At 35.5% G+C, this 24,731-nt stretch overlaps 1 pseudogene; it reads right to left on the bottom strand.

Moving 5' to 3' along the window:
* Positions 1-3,739: 3,739 nt before the first annotated feature.
* Positions 3,740-24,731, bottom strand: part of LOC132531921 (serine/threonine-protein kinase 35-like) — a 145,562-nt pseudogene continuing 124,570 nt past the window's right edge.

The following is a 24,731-nucleotide window of genomic DNA, read 5'->3' on the forward strand; positions in this document are numbered from 1 at the left end:
ATTTCTTAATTGGTCCACAACCTTTCCAAGCTTCAGGACCCTTTACTTTTTGTTGCTTTGTGTTTGCTTCTTTCTTTTTGTTTGATTAATTATACTTGCCAAATGAGAAGAAAAAAAGGTATCATTCTGGGTTCAAATATAGTGTCCAGTTTTATATTTAACAGATAAATGTCCTAAATAAATGCTGTTTCCTACTTTCTTAACTTGCATAGCCTTTAAAAAAAAATTACTGCCTTACATCCCTTACTGTACTTTTCTTTCTCTTCTATTTTCTCACACTTATTCTTTCAAATTATTATTATGTTATATCTTTACCATCACTCCCTTTCCCATTGTCAATATCCTTCCTTCCTCTCTTTTTCTTTCCATCTATCTTAGAGGAAGAGCTAACATTTCTGCCTGCAGTGAATTTTCTAGCTCTAAGCTAATACTAAGAACAGGGCTGGAAACGCTGCCACTAGTGAAAAGCAACATGTCAGACCTCCCTGGTTAAATGGGAGAAAGCACAGGTATGATCATCTTAAACTCGCTTCATAAATAACTTAAACTCCTCTTCACGTAGAGAAACTAAGGTGCTTGCTTTTGTAACAATAAATTGAGATAGTGATCAAGTCTGAAAGAGTGAGGAAAAGACCAATATTTGGAGAAATGCAATTTAGAAGATTAATAGAAATGTTAACAGAAACTTTTGAGACACTGGCTGGCTTTCAACAGGACAGTGAAAGAAACTTTTCAGCTGCAGAGAGAATTGAGGAAGCCCAGAAGCCCAGGTATCAGGCTGGTTCATTGACACTCTCAGGAAGGCATCAACTGATATTGAAAAGAAGGAAAAGGTTTAAAATTACTTGAAGATCAGACTAACAGGAAGGAACTAAACTAAATTTAAGCACAAAAAATAGCAAAGTGCTTTGGAACAGATGAGTCTGGTTATTTGCAAGGTTTGACTCTTATGTTTCCTTAAAGGCAGGAGTGGGATGGGGCTAGAAAAAGGACTGAGGAAAGATTTGCTCTCCTCTCTGCTCCAAGTGCCAGGTGCAGGATGGATATTTTAGGTGGTGACTCTTCCCTAGTGTGCAATAATATGATTCATATAAACATAACTTAGAGATATGGCAGGATTGCTTCTAGAGAACTGCAATATTGTGAATATCACAATAAAGTGATTCACCCAAAGGTTTTGGTTTCCCGGTCTATATAAAAGTTATGTTTAGGGCTTCCCTGGCGGTGCAGTGGTTAAGAGTCCGCCTGCTGATGCAGGGGACACGGGTTTGTGCCCCGGTCCGGGAGGATCCCACATGCCGCGGAGCGGCTGGGGCCGTGAGCCATGGCCGCTGAGCCTGCGCGTCCGGAGCCCGTGCTCCGTAACGGGAGAGGCCACAACAGTGAGAGGCCCGTGTACCGCAAAAAAAAAAAAAAAAAAGTTATGTTTACACTATACTATAGTTTATTAAGTATGCAACAGCATTATGTTTAAAAAAAATGTTCATACCTTAATTTAAAAATACTTTATTACCACAAAATGCTGAGCCTCCAGTGAGTTATAATTTTTTGCAATAGTAACAGCACAGATCACTGATCACAGATCACCATAACAGATATAATAATAATGAAAAAAGTTTAAAATATTGCAAGAATTACCAAAACGTGAGACAGCAACACAGATGTGAGCAAATGCTGTTGGAAAAATGGTGTCAATAGATTTGCTCAACACAGAGTTGCCACAAACCTTCAATTTGTTAAAAAAAAAAAAAATCACAATATCTGTGAAGCACAATAAAAAACAAAGCACAATAAAAGGAGGTATGCTTGTATATGACTAGGTCTCTCTTGATGATGCTGTTGGTTTGATGCTTTTGATCCTGCCTCAAAATATTCTCCTGATTGGCTTTCCATTGTATGTTTTCCTCTTCATTACTCTCCAGATCTCCACTGGGCCAATGACAAATGGTCAAGCTGGAGAATAATGGAGCCATTGCCTGCAAATGACTCATGTTACTATTAAAATGAATGTCTTTATGGGAATAATCCTCTTGTGTTTTCTTACCTACCAATTTAGTAGAAAGCAGTAGTTTTCAGTTTCTGTTTAATCAACACTTTTCTTCATTTTAAACCCTGGTAATATGGTATACACATCAAAAAGGAATTCAAGGAACATTGCAGAATGGTGGTCTTCTCAACTCCATTTTCCATCTTTCCCAAAATGGCTTCTATGTAGCATCAGTCCAATCTCTGAGGGTCTGTATATTGTCCATATATACATATCTTATAAAGACTTAGGGATATTGGCTACTTCTGACTTAAATTTGGTCATTTTTCTGTAGATTATTTTTAAAATACTAGCATAGGAGCTTAGGCAAAGAGGGAATGCACAATATAGAACTATTACGTGATCTTAACAGACCATGAGATCTGATTAGAGGCTGAGAAAGATGAAAGTAAAAAATGCAAAAGAAGATAAAATTGATAAGGCCTGTAAACATTCTGTTCAAGTTTGACCTTTTATGCATGTAGGAACAGAATGATGATGGCCAAATATGTGTGATTCATTGAGAGAGCACAGAAGACTTTTGCTGTTAATAAAGATAAGTCATAATGAGTCAATTAGAGACCATTTATTTTTCTATCAACGTCCTCTCTTTTGCCTTTCTAGCAAAACAAAAACAGTCAAAGAACAGGTCTAAGGTGAGAAAATAGCATGTTGATTTTGAAGAAATAGTCAACAAGTAGAACAGACAGAAGAAAGGCAAAGATTGAATTTCTATCAGCTTTCTTCTTAAGCCACTCCAAATAAACACACTATCTGAGTAAAATTAGCATGCTTTCCTGAACAGAAAGCTTTAAGAAAAACCCTCCACAGTTCGTTCCTCTTCATCTGCTACTCAGACTGTCATCTCTCTTTACATAAATATCTTCTGTCTGTTTATTCAACAAATGATCTTGGGTGCTATGGTAAACCAGGCATTGCACTAGATACCAAGCAGGATTTTCAAGTAAACAATTCAATTTGGCCACTTGTCAGTTTTTTCAGGGGTCTAGAATTATTATCTTATCACAAAACTGATGGGAAATAATTTGTGTAATTTCTGTAGGAAAATGTAGATTTCTACCTCTCACTGGCTGCCTTATCTAAGAGAACAAAGAAGGCATATATTCTATGCAATCTAGTACCAGTTTGTCAGAATCAAATACGAGAAAGATGGTAGAAGAAGAGGACAGAAAGTATTTTTACCTTTTGCTTTAATGTATCTTTCTATTCTTCCTCCATAGCTCCTCAGAGGTTAGAAGGAAAGAAATAAAACTCTCATCACTCATCTGTTTCTGCTCAAGCAACCCTGAGGGCTACTTCCTGTTTTGCTGTGCGTGAATAATAGTCTGGTGCTGAGGGCAACTGGCTTGTGTTTTATTTTATTGTTTGCTGTAAAACAATTTTGGTCTCCAACTGAACATTTCACTCCTTCTTTATTAAATTTCACTATTGTTCTTTCACCTCAGGTAGTTAGAGTAGTAGCACTTAGATTTTTGGAGAGCACATTTTTTCCAATGTAAATGCTTATCATATAGAACCTGGTGCTTTTCAGTACAAGGAATCCAGGCAAGATAAAATGGAAATGGGTACTTAGACCTTGGAATGGCAAAGTGCAGGCACTTGTACAATAGAGAGGGAGGAAGGAGGGTAGGAGGGTGAACTGAAATAATGCAGGGCAGATCAATGTGATGCCTAATCAATGTGGCAAAAGGGTCAAACCTTCATGGTTGTGATATGATTGATAATGGTCTTCATATCTGTGAACATGAATGTGAACTCTGCTGAGGCTACAAGAAAAGGACAAAAGCTACCAGTATAGTCGATTTAAGGCCGAGTTCAAGTGTCACCTTTTCTATCAAGTCCTCTCTGACTCCATCAGCCCTCACTGCCTTTCTCTTCAATGAGCTTATATATTGCTCCTTTCACTGCTACACAATTTAACATTTAACCATTTTTTTCATTATTTGTTCTTTTTTTCAACACTTTTGTATATGTAATGCTGTTGGTTTACATGATCATACCTTACTACTTAAGTAGCCTGCAAGGCTTTAGGGGCAACAGTTGTATCCTCAAAGAGATAACCTAATGTGGCATTTAATATAACCATACTAATTGTATAAGGTAAACACAACAATTATAATATTTAAACACAGAATCTGCATTTTCACAGGTTTATATAATTTGCCTGTGTCGATATTAAAATTTAAACACAGATCTATAAAACCCTACAACTCACATTTACTCTATTGTAAAGAAGCACTAGAATTCTACTCAAAAAATCATAATTCTAGTCTGAACACGATTCCCTTCCAATTGCCCACTGTGGACTTTCACTGCCTTTTTCTAAGCCTCAGTTTCATCATCTATAACATGAATATAATAGCGCTTGTGAAACTTCTTAATATGGTTGAAATTTCAACACAATCCTAACAAATACAGAGATGTCTAAATTAAAATGTAATATTCAAATTAAAGAATGATGTCTCTATCTTCTTTCATATCGCCTCAGTGCCAAACACAGTGCTGATATATGAAAGCCATTCAATTCTTTTTTTTTTTTTTTTTTTTTTTGCGGTACGCGGGCCTTTCACTGTTGTGGCCTCTCCCGCTGTGGAGCACAGGCACACGGACGCGCAGGCTCAGCGGCCATTGCTCACGGGCCCAGCCACTTCGCGGCATGTGGGATCCTCCCGGACCGGGGCACGAACCCGTGTCTCCTACATCAGCAGGCAGACTCTCAACCACTGCACCACTGGGGAAACCCTCAACTCTTTTCAAATTCCGTAGTTTTTAAAATGATGATGAAATGAGGAAAATAAAATTCTGGGAGCAGTTCTATAAAAAATGTAATCAATTCTAGTAGGCTTTTATGTTGTTTTTAAAATTTAATTTCAGGTGTGTGTGTGTGTGTTTATTGTGTTGAGCAAGATTAGGGTATGGGGAGAAGAGAAATGGTTTAGCGTCTGGAAATATTCATATTAGCAGAGACTTTACACAGAAAACAAATTAGTTCTGCAAAATTCAGTTGTTAATACATCAGGGAAAAAATTCAAATGAAGTTATTGATTTGGTGTATTCAAGTGGTAATTGGGCCGCAGAAGATAGTTGCTAAACCCAATATTTTTGTTTAAAAAAATTCTGGAACATTGCCTAACCCCTATTTCCCATGTAACTTCTCCATTACCTAAGGCAAAATAATTTAAATTCAGTTTGTTGGAATCCGATGTTTATTTTGAAATTCTAATTATGAGAGGCTTTTAAATTGGTAGCCCCCACTAAACCATGCCTTCTTATACTCAGGTACTTATGTAATTCTTTCCTACATTTACTCTGGGCTTGGCCACATAGTTTGCTTTGATAGTTGGGACATTAGCAAGGCAATGAAAGAAGAGGCTTGAAGAGTAATTGCACATTGGGGCTTGTCATCTTAGAACCCCCTCTCCTGGAAGCCAGCCACCATTCTGTAAAGAAACTCAGACAAAACTACTAAATAATGAGAGATGACACAGAATGAGGGAGACCTTGAAGGCTGAGAGACCATCTTGGAAATTCCAGCACCAATCAAGGTCACATTTGAATAAAACTGCTTGAGTGACTTCAGAGAAAAATGTGGAGCAGAACCACCCACAGATTTATAATAATGTTACTTAAAGCCACTATGTTTTGCTTTGACAGATAGTTAAAACACTCATGAAGATTCAAACAGTATAGATAGAACACAAATTTCATCCTCCACTATCCTTTAATTGGCTGTCTTCCTCTCAATTATATTAGGATGAATGTAATCAGAAAGCTGAGCTTTAAGTTTCTCTTGAGTTCACTACAGTACCCTCTACCATAAGACTATTGTTTAGGAAGATTGATGCTCCTTCTTTATATGCTCTCATAAGGAGACAGTGGAGAAAACTTTGATTTTGCTTCAACCCTGTTTTTCTTCAGCCTCTTAAGAACTATCACACCAGAATTTGCAAATAAGCACCAAGATATTTTTGAGGAATTGGGACTGCATAAAATGTGGAATAACAACTCTGGAAAAATCTTGTGAAATGAGAGTCCAAAGTAATATCTCCGAAGGACTTTACCTTGCCTCAGCATTTTCTCTCATGTAGGGTACCCATTTCCTAGCTTAATGTTTATGGCCCATTCCTCAAAAACCTCAAAACTCTTCTTCAAGTATCTCTGACTTTCATTCACATTTGAATAATATCCGTTTGTATTTCAAACAGGACTCTTGCTCTCTGAGTCTCTTCTCCTCCTTCTGTCCCTTTCTCTAAATGTTCTCATGTCTCAATTACTCTCTCTAGATGGCACTTCAGGTCTTTGGCAACATGGTCAATTTTCTTTATTACTTCACAAGTTTCAAAGAATCATGTTGGGGACCTAGAGTAGGAGAATAGAGAGAAAATGTAGAATGACAGTTCTCAAGGGCTCCTCTGTAATATTCTCATTACATTAAGTTACAGGCAAGTTTCTTTCTTGTTAAGACTATTGAATCAAACATGTGAAACTTATTCCAGGGTTAGACATTTATTCTGGAGGCTGTTACAATCTAAACTCATATCAACAGGGAACATATTACCTTACCTGACTCATATTCACTATTACCCCTCTGGAATTAGTAAGCACCATTGTTCTGCACAGTAGACTTAAATGAACGACATGACACTTCATAGACTCCTTTCTACATTACCACAAGTGAATATCTGAATTGACCATTTTAATGTTAAAAAAAAAACTGTGTATTTTTATCTCACTCTTTCTTAAGGATATGGGGGACAGCAAAAAAAGGAAAAACAGGAAAAGGTAAATGGCCAATTCTTAAGTTACAGAAATATTTACTTTTTAAAGTAAATGAAAAAATTAAAACAGTCAATTAAACAAAAACAGTTATTTATGGAAGAGTGGCTCACTTTGTCCCAATTTTTCATTTATTTGAAGACTGTACTGTTGGCCAAGCTTTCCATTAATGTAAAAAAATAAAATCTATCTTGAAAGTTTTTCTCTTCATAGCTGATGAAATGTTTTTAACATAATGCATATATTGAATGGAGAATCTAGAATGTTTAAATTACTTAAGTAACAAATATTAATTTTATAATGCAATAAATTACACTGGCACTTTCCTCTGACTTTCTCTATCCTTAAGACTCGGGAATTAGGGGAACTCACATGGCAGAATTATCACTTAGAAACACATCATTAGCTAATAGATATTAATAAACTTTTTATTTTAAAGTAGTTTTAGAATAATTTCAAAGATAATACATAAAATTCTCATATACCGCATACCACACTCTTATTATTAGCATCTTAAATGGTATATATGTCACAGTTAATGACCAACGACTGATACATTATTGTTAACGAAGTCCATACTTCATCTGGATTTTCTTAGTTTATCCCTATTGTCCTTTTTTTTTTTCTTTTTCTTTTTAACTTCAGGATCCTATCCAGGATATTGCATTATATTTAATCATCATGCCTCCTCAAGCTTCTCTAGACTATGATGGTTTCTTAGACTTCCCTTGTTTTTCGATGACCTTGAGAATTTTGAGGAATTCTGTTCCAGCATTTTATACAATGTCACTTAACTGAGATTTGTCTGATGTTTTTCTTATGGCTAAACTGTGGAATATGTTTTTGGGAGAAAGATCTCAGTGGTGAAGTGCCATTCTTATTGCATCATATCAAGGCTACATAATCAGTAAGACTTATTACTGTTGATGTTAATCTTGATCACCTGACTTAAGATTGTATTTCTCCAGTTTCTATACCATAAAATTACTCTTATTCCCCCTTTCTTCCACACTGTATTCTTTGGAAGAAAGTCAGTGTGCCCAGCCCACAGTTAAAGAATGGGAACTTATGCTCCACCACTTTGAAAGGTAAAGTATCTAAAAAAATATTCAGAGTTCTGCAAGAGATATTTGCCTATATTCCCCCATTTATTATTTATTAAATGTTTTATTTATGCCATTATACACTTATGGATATTTGTTTTATACTTTAGGTTAAAATCCAATACAACTTTACATTTTTTGCTCAAATTATCCCTGTGTTTGCCAGTGGAGCTCTTTTGGTTGTCCCTCATATCCATTTGACATACAAACATCATTGTGTCTCTTCTGTTTGGTTTATTAGCTTGATTGTTTGTTTTTAGCACTTTCTTGTTTTTTGGCATTACAAGATGCTTTAGGCTCTTATATATTTATTTCCCAAGTCCTAGAATAAGCTATTTCTCTAAGGAATCCTTTTTCTATTGGGGAATAGTATTTAAAACCAATAAAATGTGGTATGTATTTACAGTGGAATATTACTCAGCCATTTAAAAAAGAATGAAATTTTGCCATTTGCATCACCATGGATGGACTTGGAAGGCATTATGCTAAGTGAAATAAGTCAGACCAAGAAAGACCAATACTGTATGATATCACTTAGACGTGGAATCTAAAAAATACAACAAAGTAGTGAATATAACAAAAAAGAGGCAGACTCACAGGTATAGAGAACAGACTAGTGGTTACCAGTGTAGGGGGAGTGGAACAATAGAGCGATGGGGGAGCAGGAGGTAGAAATTATTGGGCATAAAACAGTTTCAAGGATGTGTTGTACAACATGGGGAATAGAGCCAATATTTGTAATAACTGCAAATGGAAATTAACCTTTAAAAATTGTATACAATTTTTTAAAAAAAATTAAAACCCAAATATCATGGCACTAGGTGTGCTCATTGCTACTGGAGCATCATTGCTTCTAGGCATTCCCAGCTAACAGATCAAGGAGATATTTACGTGTAATATTACCAAGGTACTAACACACATATATATTTCTATTTGTAACCATATTCACATCTATTAAATTAAAAATGAATGCATACTGAAGTCTCCTACTCTAATCCATTACTATATGGATCAGTCTATCCTGCTTCTCTGTAGCCTTCCATTCCATAAGTGTGATAACTGACTTCTACCACTTGATATTAACTTGCTTAATTGCTCAATTCCAATACACAGGTGTAATGGTTTCAGAATTGTCCACCTGTTATCCCCACAGAGCAGAGGAGAACAACCTTTTTAACTAGAGGGCAGTGCTTTGTACAATTCTGTTTGTCTTTTGTCTTGCAGAACCCACTCATTTCCAAAGTTACCTAAGTCAGCACATTATCACATTGTCCCCTTCACATTGTCACACACATTTGCAATATATTTAGATTATTTTTCACATTCTGCATTTCATGGTGGAACTGCCAACCTATAAAATATTTTTAATTTGCATGCATTAAGATTTATCCTTTGTGTTGTAAACTTCTACTGGTTTTGACTGATTTGCTCACTTTATGTCTCTGTGTCACATTTTGGTAATTCTCACAATATTTCAAACTTTTTCATTATTATTAAATTGTTATGGTGATCTGTGATCAGTGATCTTTGATGGTATTATTTTAATTGTTTTGGGACTCCACAAATCACACACATCCAAGATAGCGAGCATAATGGATAAATGCTATGTGTGTTCTTACTGCTCCACCAACCAGCTGTTCTCCCATCTCTCTCCATCTCCTCAGACTTCCCTAGTCCCTGAGAAACAACAATATTGTAATTAGGCCAATTAATAACCCTACAATGGTCTCTAAATGTTCAAATAAAAGGAACAGTTTCATGTCTCTTGCTTTAAAGCAAAAGCTAGAAATGATTAAGCTCAGTGAGGAAGGCATGTTGAAAGCCAAGATAAGATAGGCTGAATGCAAGGTCTTTTGCACCAGTTAGTCAAGTTATGAACACAAAGGAAAAGTAATACTCCAGTGAACACATGAATGATAAGAAAGAAAAACAGCCTTATTGCTGTTATGGAGAAAACTGATATGGAGTAAGTTTTAGTCTGGATGGGAGATCAAACCAGCCACAGCATTCCCTTAAGTCAAAGCTTGATCCAGAGCAAGGCCCTAAATCCCTTCAATTATTTGAAGGCTGAGAGAGGTGAGGAAGCTGCAGAAGAAAAGTTTGAAGCTAGTAGAGGTTGGTTCATGAGGTTCCAGGAAAGAATCCATCTCCATAACATAAAAGTGCAAGGTGAAGCAGCAAGTAATGATGTAGAAACTGTAGCAAATTATCCAGAAGATCTAGCGAAGATAATTATTGAAGGTGGCTACACTAAATAACATATTTTCACTGCAGACAAAGTAGCTTTCTATTGGAATAAGATGTCATCTAGAACTTTCATAGCTAGAGAGGAGAAATCAATGCCTGGCTTCAAAGCTTCAAAAGGCAGACACTCGTGTTAGGGCCTAATGCTGCTGGTGACTTTAAGTTGAAGCCAATTCTCATTTACCATTCCAAAAATCCTAGGTCCATTAACAATTATGCTAAATCTACTCTGCCTGTGCTCTATAAATGGAACAACAAAGCCTGGATGACAGCACATCTGTTTACAGCATTGTTTACTAAACATTTTAAGCCCACTGTTGAGACCTACTGCTCAGGAGAAAAAAAAAAAAAAGATTTCTTTCAAAATATCACTGCTTAGTGACAATGCACCTGTTAACCCAAGAGCTCTGAAGGAGATGTACAACGAGATTGATGTTGTCTTCATGCCTGTTAATACAACATCCACTTTGTAGCCCATGGACCAAAGAGTAATTTTGACTTTCAAGTGCTGTTATTTAAGAAATACATTTCTAAGACTATAGCTGCCATAGATAGTGATTCCTCTGACGGATCTGTGAAAAGTCAATTGAAAATCTTCTGGAAAAGATTCACCATTCCAGATGTCATGAAGAACATTTATGATTCATGAGAAGAGATCACAATATAAACATTAATAGTAGCTTAGAAGAAGTTGATTCCAACCCTAATGATGACTTTGAGGTGTTCAAGACTTCAGTGGAGGAAGTAATTAATATGTGGTGGAAATAGCAAGAGAATTAGAATTAGAAGTGGGGTCTGAAGATGTGACTGAATCCCTGAAATTTCATGATAAAATTTTTAAAAAAAGAGGAGTTACTTCTTACGGATGAGCAATTAAACTGATTTTTTGAGACAGAAACTACTTCTGGTGAAGATGTTATGAAGATTGTTGAAATGTCAACACAGAATTTAAAATATTACTTAGTTGATACAGCAATGGTAGGGTTTGAAAGATTTGACTCTAACTGAAAGATATTCTACTGTGGGTAAAATGTTATCAAACATTATTGCATGCTCATTCATGAAAGAAAGAGTCAATGGACGGTGCAAACTGTGTTGTTGTCTTATTTAAAGAAATTGCCACATCTGCCCCAGCAACCTGATCAACATGGAGGCAAGAGCCTCCACCAGCAAAAAGATTACAACTTGCTGAAGCCTCAGATTATGGTTAACATTTTTAGCAAAAACATATTATATTTTTAAATTAAGATATGTTATTTTTTTAGACAAAATACTATTAAACACTGAGTAAATTACATTATAGAGTAAATGTAACTTTTATATGAACATGAAAACTGAAAAAAAATTGTGTGACTCAATTTACTAAGATATTTGCTTTATTATGTTGGTCTGGAACCAAACCCACAATATCTGAGGTATGCTTGTAAATCCCATGTGATATACTTATCCAACCCTCCACCTCCTCCAACCTCTGCCAAACCTGTTAGCCACTGATTTATTTACTCTCTCTATGATTTTGCCTTTTCCAGAATGTCATATGGTTGGAAACATATGGAGGTTTTCATACTGGCTTCTTTCACTTAACAATATGTGTTTAAGTTCCTCCATATCTTTTTGTGGCTTACTAGCTCACATCTTTTTATTACTGAGTAATACTTCATTGTAAGAATATACCACAGCTTGTGTCCATTCACCCATTGAAGGACATCTTGGTTGCTTTCAGCTATAGCAAGTATGAATGAAGTCACTATAGACATTAATGCACAGGTTTTTGTGTGGGCATAACTTTTTAATTCAATTAGGTAAACACTTAGGAACCTGATAGGTGAATTATATGATAAAACTACATTTAGCTTTGTAAGCAATTGCCAAACAATCTTCCAAAGTCACTGTACCATTTTGCATCCCAACAATAAATTAATAAATCCTTTAGCTCCACATCCATTTCAGCATTCAATAATTGTCAGTGTTTTAAATTTTAGTCATTTTGATAGCTATGTAGTGGTATCTCATTGTTGTTTTAATTTCCAATTACCCAATGGCAAAAGATGTTGATAATATATTCATATGATTATTTGTCATTCAGCTATTTTACCATCTTCAATTGCCCTGTTCATTTTTCATTCTTGAATTTTAAGTGTTGTATTTAAGAATCAAGTATTGTATATTTTGGATACAAGTTCCTTATCAGACATATGTTTTTTGTTTCTTTTTAACTGTCTTATTGGTATCTTTCATAGAGTAGTTTTTAATTTTAATAACACCCAAGTTATCATTTTTTTTAATGAGTCATGCTAGTGGTGTTTTACTTAAAATTTCATCACAAAATCCAATTTCATGTCAATTTTACCACGAGTGTTTTCAATGTCTTATAGATTTGCATTATACTGTTAATTTCTATATTCCATTTTAATCTAATGTCTGTGTAAGATATAAATTCTGTATATAGGTTCATATTTTGCAAATGGAGGTCCAATTTTGCTAACACAAATTTGTGGACAAGACTATGATTTCTCCATTAATTTGTCTTCTCTGTCAAAGATCTGTTCACTGTATTTGTGTGAGTCAGTTTGTGAGCTCTCTCACCAACACTCCATTGCCTTGAATATTGTAGTTTTATAATGTCTTCAGATTGGTTACTGTGCATCATCCAACTTTGTTTCACTTATTCAGTATTGGGTTAGCTATAATAGATCATTTTCATTTCTCCAAAAATTTTAGAATCAATTTGTCAATATTTACAGATAGCTTTCTGGGATTTTGACTGGGGTTGCATTGAATCTATAAATCAAGTTGGGAATAATTGTTACCTTAGCAATATTGGGTCTTCCAATTCATGAACATGTACTATCTCTTCATTTATTTAAAAGATAAAAACCTATTTTTTCCAATCTAAAATAGTAACCGTTGAGTTATTTGGTGACTACATTAAATTGATATTGCTGAACACATTGTTTAAATTACTTTGCTTTGAAAGAAGATGTTTCTTCTTACTTTAAAAGAGCAATTTCTAGATACATGTTCATTGTAAAATGATTGGAGGACCATTGTGTCTCTCATATTTGGGAGATGGAGGATTACTAGTCTTTGATACTCTATTAGGCTTCTTCAATATATATGTAAACAAATTCAGAAACTATTTAAAATGCATTCATTCATATTCACTTCATTTATTGTGGTTGGTAGTAGGAGCTGAGAAGTGTTTGAAGTGTTACTATTTAAAATCTAAACTTGATAATCAAAGATCTGTGAAAAAGGCAGACAATATGTGAAAACAAATTACTTGGTTAATATCATCATCATAGTCAAAGCTATCTGTAAAGTCAACTCAACTCAAAGGATGCGATCATGCTGAATTCTGAGCAGTAGACAGTACCAATAATGGGTGTTTGATTGATTTGGCGCTTCAATCTATTGCTTTTGACAGAATTGAAAAAGCTAAATATAAGCTTATCCTTAGAAATGTAAATGCAGTCTCTTCCTTTTTATTGTAACTGACACATTAGAACAGATTATTTTTCCCTAAGACGATACCATTAAAATTATACCTTTGCATTTCTTACAGACAGTAAAGATTCCTAACATTAATTAATTTCTCCACCATCTTATAGCAGATCTTAGTGTCCCTAAAACATTAATTTAGAGTCTCCACAAAAAACTTATACACAGGAAAAGTATTTATAACAAGAAAACTTGGTTAGAATGTTTATCAGTATCAAAGATAATATTTTAAGTTCCAATCAAAATTAAGTTCAAGGTGGGGTGTAATATAATGACATAGTACTGCCATGATTAATGTTTCTTCTGTGTCTTGCCAAATTATTTTTCCCACTTCTGTTAGTTGAAATCAGATACTGAATAATGCAGAAATTTTTTCCCTAGAGAAAATACTGGGAGAAATGTATGAGTTATGACAACTAGAAACAAGTGATAAAGATTTGAAAATTGCTAAAATCAATTAGATCTAAATAATTAAAATTTTTTCCACAAGAAAACACTGGGGAATTAAGTTCATTCCTTGAATTTTAAAGTAGAAACTCAAGTTTCCAAAGGGGGGAAAAAAAACTATACTCTTGAAACCTGATATCTTCTTAGAATACTATAGTCTTAGATTAGAGAACGAGTTAATAAGAGAGAGAGTTTGAGATCCAAAGTTTATATTTATTTTTAATTTTCATATTTAAATTAAAAAATACTCCATATATATTAAAATAAAACTTAAAGTATTTATTTGAGAGTCCCAAAATAGTCCTCAAAGAACTGCATTGAGTCTACTAGAAAAGATACTTTATTTTCTCTTGTATTGACTCTGTTTCTATTTGATCTCCAGAGAAATATGTTTGATGAGTTTGTTATACCTTTATACACTGATATGTTTATTTTACTATACTGGTAAGAATAGGATAAATTCTATCTTACTTTGTGTCATGAGAACATAATGAAATATGTGTTAATTTTTCTATAATTTGGGGTGGATAACATCAGAATTAAGGGATTCCACTCAAGAGTAACTCAATTTTCTCAAGGATGCAAAAGGCAAATCCTTGGTTAAGGGTGAAAGTGAATTTAAGATCTAAGGGGAAAAAAAGACATTTTGAAGAGTTGCTTGGGGAAAAATAATTAAAAACAAGGATTAGCATAATTAAGGATGAATGAAAAAGATTGGCCTAGAGCTTAGATTACAGGTAAGCATTTTTAGTTTGAATTACAAAATCCCTAATAAACATTCTTTAGTATTTCCTTTTCAACAGATGAGAGTCCCAGAGGCTACTGAGGAACCAGGATCATAATGCAGACTCAGTGCTCTTTGTAAATGGTTGTCCATTCCTTTATTTACCCAGAGTAAAAACAACAGTAAACAAAAAATAATAATATAGGAAAGAAAGAAAAAGAGACAGAAACTCTTTTATTTTCTTTTTATTGTTCTTGGTTCCAAGATATGTCATATGACAAGTCTGAAGGGCTGTTTGAGTCTTAGAAGCAGAAGAGAAATTAAGAGATGATCTGCTCAGAATGTCAATGTGGAAAATAATCAATGAGGTTGTTCCATATTTGGATATTTGAAAGATTAACTCAAAGTTTAATCTCTCAGTTGTGTATGATCTGAAGCATGAAGAGATCTCAGAAAGCTGATGTCTGTTCTCAAACCACAGGTCACTTGACCAGGTTGAGAAACCTATCATATCACCTCTGTCTTTGTGGTCTCCCCACCCATTTTCTTTTATACTAGATTCCCTCTTTTACAAAATATTTTTAAACTTAGTATTAGTGTGGTCTCCTACTACTGAAGGAGCCTGTATTTCAGTCCTAACTTACACAACAAATACAGTTTTCATATACAAAATAACATTTTACAAAATGATACCTCTTCAGTACCCTTAGACAAAAAGTAGAGTTATTATCAAGGGTTATTAGAAGAAATCACTGCTTGTAACAAATTACAATTTGATTTCCAAATATCTCTACATCAAAGTTTAATACAATAAACATACTTTTATTATTTTAATGAAAATTATTATTTATATAAGGAATAGGACTGGAAAACTAGTGATTGCATTTTCTTTACTTAAATTCGTAAAGGAAATATAAGAATAGGGTTAGAATCTCCAGTGCTCAGGGAGGCAGTTGAAATGGGAAAGAATTAAATTCAGATTATATGAGGCAAAAATCTGAGTGAGGAAGAAGCTGATAGTGAATATAAAAATTGTCTTAAGCAGCACAGCTAATGTTGAAAAGAAAAATGAAAAGAAAGTGAAAAGAAAAATATTCATGACTTGAATATTAGTAGAGGTGAGTGCACAGAAAGTTGTGCCTAGGAAATTCAATATTATTGTTGAATAAATATTCAACAAATATTTATTAAATGTCTCCTTTATGGTGCCAGGGATACAGTGGCAAACAAAGAGCCCCTTCATTCATTGTGGTTAATTCTATCAGACTAAATAGTTAATAATCAATAAACAAATAAATGCACAAAGTGTTAAGTGATCATATACTCTGTGAAAATAAGTATATACAGTCTTGGCTAGACAATGGTAGATTCTGTATTAGAAAGAGTGGTCTGAGACTTCCCTAAGAGGGTAAATGACTGATGCAAACTGGGAAGTTATGCAAAGGTCTGAGGAAGAAGATTCCAGAAAAAATGAAACACTGGATACAAGGCCCCTAAAACAGGAGATGCTTGGTGTGCTTGAGGAATACCACAAAAACCAAATGGCTGGAATGAAGTGAGCAATGGGAAAAGAGGTAGTATATGAAATGAGAGAGGTTGCCAGGGCCAAATTAATGTAGATGTGGCAATAATTTTGGATTTTTTTAAGATACATGGAAAAATTGCAGGGACTTTAGAGAATAAGTGATATGAAATTTGGCATAGCTTTAATGATATCATTCTGTTCAGTGTGTAGAAAACTATACTGTTGAGTGCAAGGGTAGAATCAGGGAGACCTCTCAGGTGCTAGATAATAAAAGGCTTGCAAGACAGATAGTTTAAGATAGAGATACATTAGGAAGAGGTGGTTGGACTGTGCATAAGTTTTAAAGAAAAAAATCAACAGAATTTGCTAATATGTATCAATAGATGAGGAATATGAGATAAAGAGATATGTTTATAATATCTCGAAGGTTTTTAACCTTGGCAATAGGGATGATAGGGTTACCATCTAGTGGGTTAACAAGAAATAAGAAAACGGAAAAGAAGACTTGAGGAGAAGATGAGGGTTTAAATTTTAGCATAGTGGCTTTGATTTGTTGACATCTAGACTTTCACATGCAGATGTCAGATAGGAAAATTCATATACCTGGCATTCGAATACAAATGTCATTTAAACTCATAGTTCTGGATGCAATCATTAAGAGAGATAAGACGAGAGTTTCACTGAATGAGTCTGAAGGTTCTCCAAATTTAGATATTGGGAAGGTTCAGCAACAAATGTTTAGTAAAGTAGCAGAAAGAGAGTGGGAGGAAAGGAAGTGTTTCAAGAGAGAGGGCATGATCAGCCATGTCAAATGTAACAAGTTGAGTAAAGTGAGGCCAGAAAAAGTAACACTGGTTGTAGCAACATGAGGGTAATTGCTGTCTCAATGGGTTAATAGCTGTTTTATTAAGGCTGAGAAAATAAAATATGACTGTGGTAAATTCAGGAGAAAATGGGAGGAGGGGGAAACAAAACCAGCCTTTTTTTTACGAAGAGAAACAGGGAAACCAGGTGGTTTCTTCAGAGGGTATTTGATGTCCAAAAAGATTTTATGAGTTTTTAGTATGGGAGATATTGTCACATTGGGGTATGATGATGATGATGATGATAATCCAGCTGAGCTGGACATGTTGATAATATAGGGTTGAAATGGGTCCATTGCAGGGGTCACATCTTTGAATAGATGGGATTCAGAATATAAGTAGAGAGGCTTGCCTAAGAAAGCTGTATGGATCATTTCACCACCATAGCAGAAGAGAAGGCCAAGTAAGGCAGGGTTCCAGCTAAAATGGTAGATGTGGCTTTGGGGGTGCATAGAAGTTATTTTTGGTATGCTACTGCTTGTTCAGTGAAACGAGAAGTATGGATATCAATAAAGAGTGAGGATTTGAAGAGTAGACTTGATAGTTTGAGGAGAGTGGAAATTATTGCTTCTGATACAGGAAAAAAAAAAAACAGGGAGAAGGAGCAGCTTTCTGGGCAGCAATAAAGCTCACTTGAAATTAATACTTAAAAACTTAAAATGATGTTTGCTATGGCTATTTTTTTTTTTTCAACTGCATTTAGAGGAAGTGGTTCTGGAGTTGTGTAAATAGAAGAAGATGCCTTTCTGGGTTATGTAAAGCCAACTGGCCCGAGGCAGGGGAACGCAATCAGATTCACAGGTTGCATCAGACCGAAACTCTCCGGACCACCCAGTTCCAGGAACTGACCTGGGGACTTTCCACCCGGCCCAGCCTTCCTGCCTTTCGAGGGGCGGGACTAACGGTCCCCCACGATACCCTAAAAGACTACCAAATAAGGAATACCCTGCGCCCTCCCGGGTTCACCACACCCCTTTCCCTTCTTCCCCTATAAATTCTGCCCAAACCCTCGCCCGGGCGCAACTTCTCTGGCCCCTTTCTCTCGGACCAGTGAACCTCACCCGGGAGCGCTCCCAAATAAAGCTCACTTGAAGCTTTCCTCTGTTTCATGGTGCTGTTTGTTAAGATACGACCTTACAGGTTAAATCTATTTACAGTTAAAAAATTCAAATATAAATGTGTTTGGGATATATGAGGATTCCTGAAATACTGTGCTGAAGGTCACTGAAGTATAAAAGCCATTCACATGGACCTTATTACTATCTGCTGCCAAGGGAGCTGACAGAAAACATCTAGAAGAAAACTGAAAGGCCCTTGTAAAATATCTTACAAAACAAAGGGAAATGACTTGAAGTTAGTCAGATGATGTTGAAAGAAAAGAGAAGTGAGTAGTTTAACCAGCTGATGTTATGTTCAAAAAGACAAGCGACATTAAAGTATGGCACCGGAGTATTTTTTCTGAAGGAGTAGTGTTACCGACTCCAAGCTCGCTCTGCTTGCCACCCGACAGGCCAATGAATCGGAGACGAGGTGTCGAGGCAAGGAATACAACTTTATTCGGAAAGCCGACAGACCAGGAAGATGGCAGAGAAGTGTCTCTAAAAAACCATCTTATGGGGGTCTGGATGCCGGTTTCTTTTACAGAATCTGAGAGGGAGAGGAGATGAGGAAGTAAAGTAAAAGGGCCATCAGTCTTGCAAAACGTCTCCAGCAATGACCATCCTTGGTTGAGGGGATGTGTTAATTTCTTCTTTCTTGCAGCAATTCACAGGTGGGCAGGGTCAGGTTGCCTCCCTGAGAGCTGAACAGGAGAGGGGCTGGGTTCCCTGAGGCAGGCCATTATGTATGATTATAATAACAAAAGCAATGAAAAGCAAAGGTTAAAGTCAAAGAAACAGATCCAATATGGAGTCTGATTTAGCTCTTCCTTGTTACATTAGTAGTGTGAATGTTAATATCTCTCCCTTTCCTACTATATCAGAATCCATAGGAGCAAGAAAGTGTTTAGATTTATAGAGTCATGTAGAAAAAGAGAGTGACTAGGGAAAAGGTGTGAAAATGGTCAGTTGTTCATAAGTGAAGCTATTTTTGGAAATCACTTTTAAAAGTGTTACAGAGAGTGGTAGGAATTAAACTGAGAACATTTGTTTACTCACTGGGCAAAATGTTCTTATAGAGTAAATAAGAAGTGGTGGGAAAGTAAGCAGAAACAATCGCTTTGAAGAGCAATTTTGTATTAGTTAATAGAGTTAAACATGTGCATTCACCGAGATCCATCAATCCAACTTCACAGACTGCGCTCCTGAGAAACCCTCATATATGTGGAAGAGGAAAAGGCCCTGAGACGCTCTGAATCTTCAGGTTGACAGAAAAATGAAAACAACCTAAATGGGAATTATAAATGATCTGAATAAATAAAGATGTTATAGTATTATAGTTGGTAGCAGGTAAAGTAAATAAACTATATTTACACACATCAACATGAATGAATCTAAAATCTCAGGTGGATTAAGACACCAGTTGCAGGAAGGCACACACACAATGATAGTAACCTAGGTAAATTATAAACAGACACAAAATGATATCCAATTTCAAGATTGTTTATGTAGACACATGTGTTTTGAAAATATAACTGCTAAATAGAAAGCATACATAGCAACTTCAAGATGATGGTTATTTCTGAGTAAAGAATGAGTATGGGACCAGAACATGGTTCAATGCTTTAATTATATCTCTTAGAATACATTTTATTTCTTAGAATGAAAGAAAGAGAGAAAAAATATAGAAAAAAAGAAACAGAAGAATAGGCTGAATAAGGAGCCTGACATTTGCTACATAATACTGGGAGGGAGACTTACCCAGGCTCTTTTAAGCTGATGAAGAGTTGTCCAGCTTGAAGAGATTAGACTTGGATAAATCCTTCACGTCTGGCATTGATTTCTTATTTCCACTAGCCTTGCTCCATTTGCTGTGTGCACCAACACGTTGAAAAAAATTTATATTGTTTTAAAATAATTTAATTTTGCCTTTATTTAAGAAGTATTTTGCCTGAAAGTGTCAAGATATTCTCACTCTAATGACAGCTACAATAAAAAGAAAAAAAAATAAAATAAAAGCTAGCACCAATTGGGGAATTTAATGCGATGAAGTTAGTTACTCTGTGCATTCAGTAGAGAGCCAGTGCTAAACTCTCGATTTTTTTTATTTTTTTAATTTAACCTTCCCTATAGGCCTATTACCTCACATACTTTTCTGCATAAGACAAGCACATGATTTGGAGACGGCAGCTTCTTAATTAACTGCCATGGGAATGTTTAGGTGTGAAATTAGTCACCAGAGGGAGCCCATATTATTCCTCAAAAGCAATCTCAAAAGACTAAGGACAAAATGAAAATACATGTACAGACTGGGGCATAGAAGTTCAAGGGGAGTACAGAATGTTCTTTTAAAGTTTCTTAAATTGCAGTTTCCTCTCAATTTCAAGCTTCAGAATCAACTAGCTTTGATAGATGCAAAGGCTTTTTTATAGCAAAGACACTGGAAGAAACAAAATACCTTTTTTTCCTCTAAGTGGCCATTTATCCATTAACCTTCATGTTTACTTAACATGAAAACTACTTTTGTATATTCTCATTCAATTTACCCATGAATAAGACATTTTATTAAGTTTCTGGGCAGATTAACTGTGATCATTTCCAAACAATGCAAGTGTCAATAATTTGCCGGATTCTTTTCAAAATGAAATCAAGATTGCCCATGTATTTAGCAAATCAAATTGTCTACATTTTGGTCTTTTAATCTAGTATTAAAGAAAGCAGAGTTTGAAAGCAGAAAAAACTCCTCACTCCAAAGTACTTCCTATTGTGAAATTTCATAATTTTATGATTCTATGAGATGGAATCTATAAAAAGATTGTTAATCAATCAATTCAAGCTCGCTGAGCAGTGTTGCACTTTTTTTAGAGAAACTCGGAACAAAATTCAAGCAGGCATTTTGGTACTCCACAATTGAATCATTTGTATGCTTGAGTAGACTGAGATGGAACAAAATGCCATATGCAATACACTGTATGATCTCTATTGGCTTTGTTTACCCAGATATTAAACTCAAAGAACTAGAGCAAGATCATGGATTATTCAGATTTTTTAAAATGTTAAACTCTCATATCTCTATCATTGAAAATATGACTGAAACTCTACTGGAACCTGTATAACTTTTCAGTCTGTAATGATGACTTAAGTTGACTGACTTGCCTTTGCATGTTGAATTCTGCCAATACTGTCTTTTTTTATTGAAGTACAGTTGACTAACACACAATGTCATATTAGTTTCAGGTGTACAGTACAGTGATTCAGTTATATCTATATCTATATATCTCACTCTCTCTATATATCTTCTTTTTCAAATTATTTTCCCTTATAGGTTATTACAAAATATTGGGTATAGTTCCCTGTGCTATACAACAGGTCCTTTTTAGTTATCTATTTTACATACAGTAGTGTGTATATGTTAATCTCATCCTCCAAATTTATCCCTCCTGCTCTTCCCCATTGGAAACCATAAGTTTGTTTTCTGTGTCTGTGGGTCTATTTCTGTTTTATAAACAAGTTCATTTGTATCTTTTTTTTTCAGATTCCACATATAAGCAATATCATATGATATCTGTCTTTCTCTGTCTAGCTTACTTTACTTAGTATGATAATCTCTAGGTCCATCTACATTGCTGCAAATGGAATCATTTCATTCTCTTTTTATGGTTGAGTAATATTCCGGTGTGTGTGTGTGTGTGTGTGTGTGTGTGTGTGTGTATTACATCTTCTTTATGCATCCATTTATTGATGGACATGGAAATTTAGGTGGCTCCCTTGTCTTAACTATTGTAGATAGTGCTACTATGAACATTGGGGTGCATGTATCTGTTCAAAGGAAAGATTTCTCCCAATATATGCCCAGGAGTGGGATTGCAGGATCATATGGTAACTCTATTTTTAGTTTTTTAAGGAACCTCCATACTGTTCTCCATAGTGGCTGCACCCATTTACATTCCCACCAATAGTCTAAGAGGGTTCACTTTTCTCCATATCCTTTCAAGCATTTGTTATTTGTAGACTTTTTGATGGTGGCCATTCTGACTGAGTGAGGTGACAACTCCGTCCTAAAATTCTCAGGCAAATGGAGTGAAGCCTGCAGCTACTGTGCAAACACTCAACTTTTGAATCCTAAATGTTCATTTATTTTACTCTACTGCTTCCCACCCATTTAGCAACTCATTTCCCACTGCTGCCTTTCCTATGCCTATTTGGAAGAAAGCCGTAGCTAAAGTAGACCATGCATTTGACCCCATTTCTGAATCTTTATGTAAAGTGTAGTGTAGTGGTTATTGGATATGTGTTCTGGAGAGAAAAAGTCTTGATTCCTGATCTTGGCTGCAATATTGTCTACCTGTGTGTTCTTGGGGAATTTACTTAAACTTTCTCTTTATTTTCTGATTTTAAAACTGGGTTACTAATAGTTCTTACCTCATACAGTCACTGGCAACATTAAATAAGCCACCTACTTGTTAAGAATATTGTCAAGAACATGGTAAATTCTCAGTAGATGTTATTTGTTGTTATCACTGCTTGCCTTTTCATTATCATTGGTAGTGTTGTTGTTATATTCAATGAAGAGCCCAATTTTGACCATCCCATAATCTCCACATTTCACTCTCCTCAAGCATACATGCACACACAGACATACGCATAAACACACATATTCATTGCTGATAAAATATTAAATGGATGAGTGTGCAGCAGGAGGCTTGTGTAACTTGATGCATTTGAAGCCATTATCTACAGAACTACTGCTTTGGGAGTCATACAACACAACTGTGGTAAGAAGCTTAGATCTCAATCTCAGTCCGGTGAACATGGGTCTGACCTACAAGATGGTGGTTGTGGAGGAGGTGGGGAGAATGATGGAGGCAAAGGGCAATTGTAATGTGATAGGAAGAGATAGATCAAGAAGGATCTGTACATTTGAAACCATTTTTACCACGTGTCTACTAGAAGATGTCTGATTGACAAAACTAGCTCATAATGGAAATTTAAAACAACAACAACAAAATTACAGTGATAGTTTTCTCAATTAAATTTAGCAATAGAGTAAACATAAACAAATACAATTATATTTTCCTCTGAAATGCTATCCAAGGAATTTTCCCCTGATTTGTAGTTGTCATCTATGACCACAGATGTCACTTCAAAGTATAAAATTCTGTATTCTTCTAATCTTATGAAAATTAAAATAATTACTAGTGGTTCATTGAGAAGACTATTGATACCTTCTGTTTAATTTTTATGCTATAGCATAAAGTTTTTTACACAGAAAAGAAGCTTTTGGGGTTCATCTCGTATTTATTTATCTTTCATGCTTGTGAGGGCTTGGGACGTGAGCTGTCCTTAGAGTTTTTTTTTTAAGAATAAGGAGTCATGTATGACACTGAAAGAGTTTTTTAAATTTAATTTAATTTAATTTATTTATTTATTTTTGGCTGTGTTAGGTCTTGTTGCTGCACGCGGGCTCCCTCTAGTTGCGGTGAGGGGGGCTACTCTTTGTTGTGGTGCATGGGCTTCTCATTGCAGTGGCTTCTCTTGTTGCGGAGCACAGGCTCTAGGCACGCAGGCTTCAGTAGTTGTGGCTCATGGGCTCAGTAGTTGTGGCTCGTGGGCTCTAGAGCACAGGTCCAGTAGTTATGGCTCATGGGTTAGTTGCTCCATGCCAGGCATGTGGGATCTTCCTACACCAAGTTTCGAAACTGTGTCCCCTGCATTGGCAGGTGGACTCTTAACCACTGAGCCATCAGGGAAGCCTTAAACAGTTATGATGGTAACTATATACACAGGCAGTTCTCACTTCTCTGGCAGTGCCAGATAATAAAATACACACACAACTGAAATTGTGTAAAGTGATCTTAATCAATGGGAAAAACTATGATTGTTCTGTGACCTTTAAAAATGTTTGCCAACGGGCTTCCCTCGTGGCGCAGTGGTTGAGAGTCTGCCTGTCAATGCAGGGGACACGGGTTCGTGTCCCAGTCTGGGAGAATGCCACATGCCACGGAGCTGCTGGGCCCGTGAGCCATGGACGCTGAGTCTGTGCATCCGGAGCCTGTGCTCTGAAATGGGAGAGGCCACAACAGTGAGAGGTCCACGTACTGCAAAAAAAAAAAATAAAAAAAATAAGAAAGAAAAAGAAATGCTTATAGGTATATTGAGACTTATCTTAATCTGTTATCCATTTCCTTGCCACATCTATTGGCCCAGGCAGAGTCTCCACATGCACATCTCAATGCTCATAAAATATCCATAATTTATCTCTAATATAGCTGAGTAATTATTATACCTATCCTCAAGAACTTCACAGTATCTGTAGAGAGATATGAAAGATATAATATAAACCACCATAATTATTAAACAATCTACTAGGTGATAATTGCTACAGAAAAGAATAGATATTTAAA

The sequence above is a fragment of the Lagenorhynchus albirostris genome, chromosome 13, assembly GCF_949774975.1.
Source record: "Lagenorhynchus albirostris chromosome 13, mLagAlb1.1, whole genome shotgun sequence".
Taxonomy (NCBI): Eukaryota; Metazoa; Chordata; class Mammalia; order Artiodactyla; family Delphinidae; genus Lagenorhynchus; species Lagenorhynchus albirostris.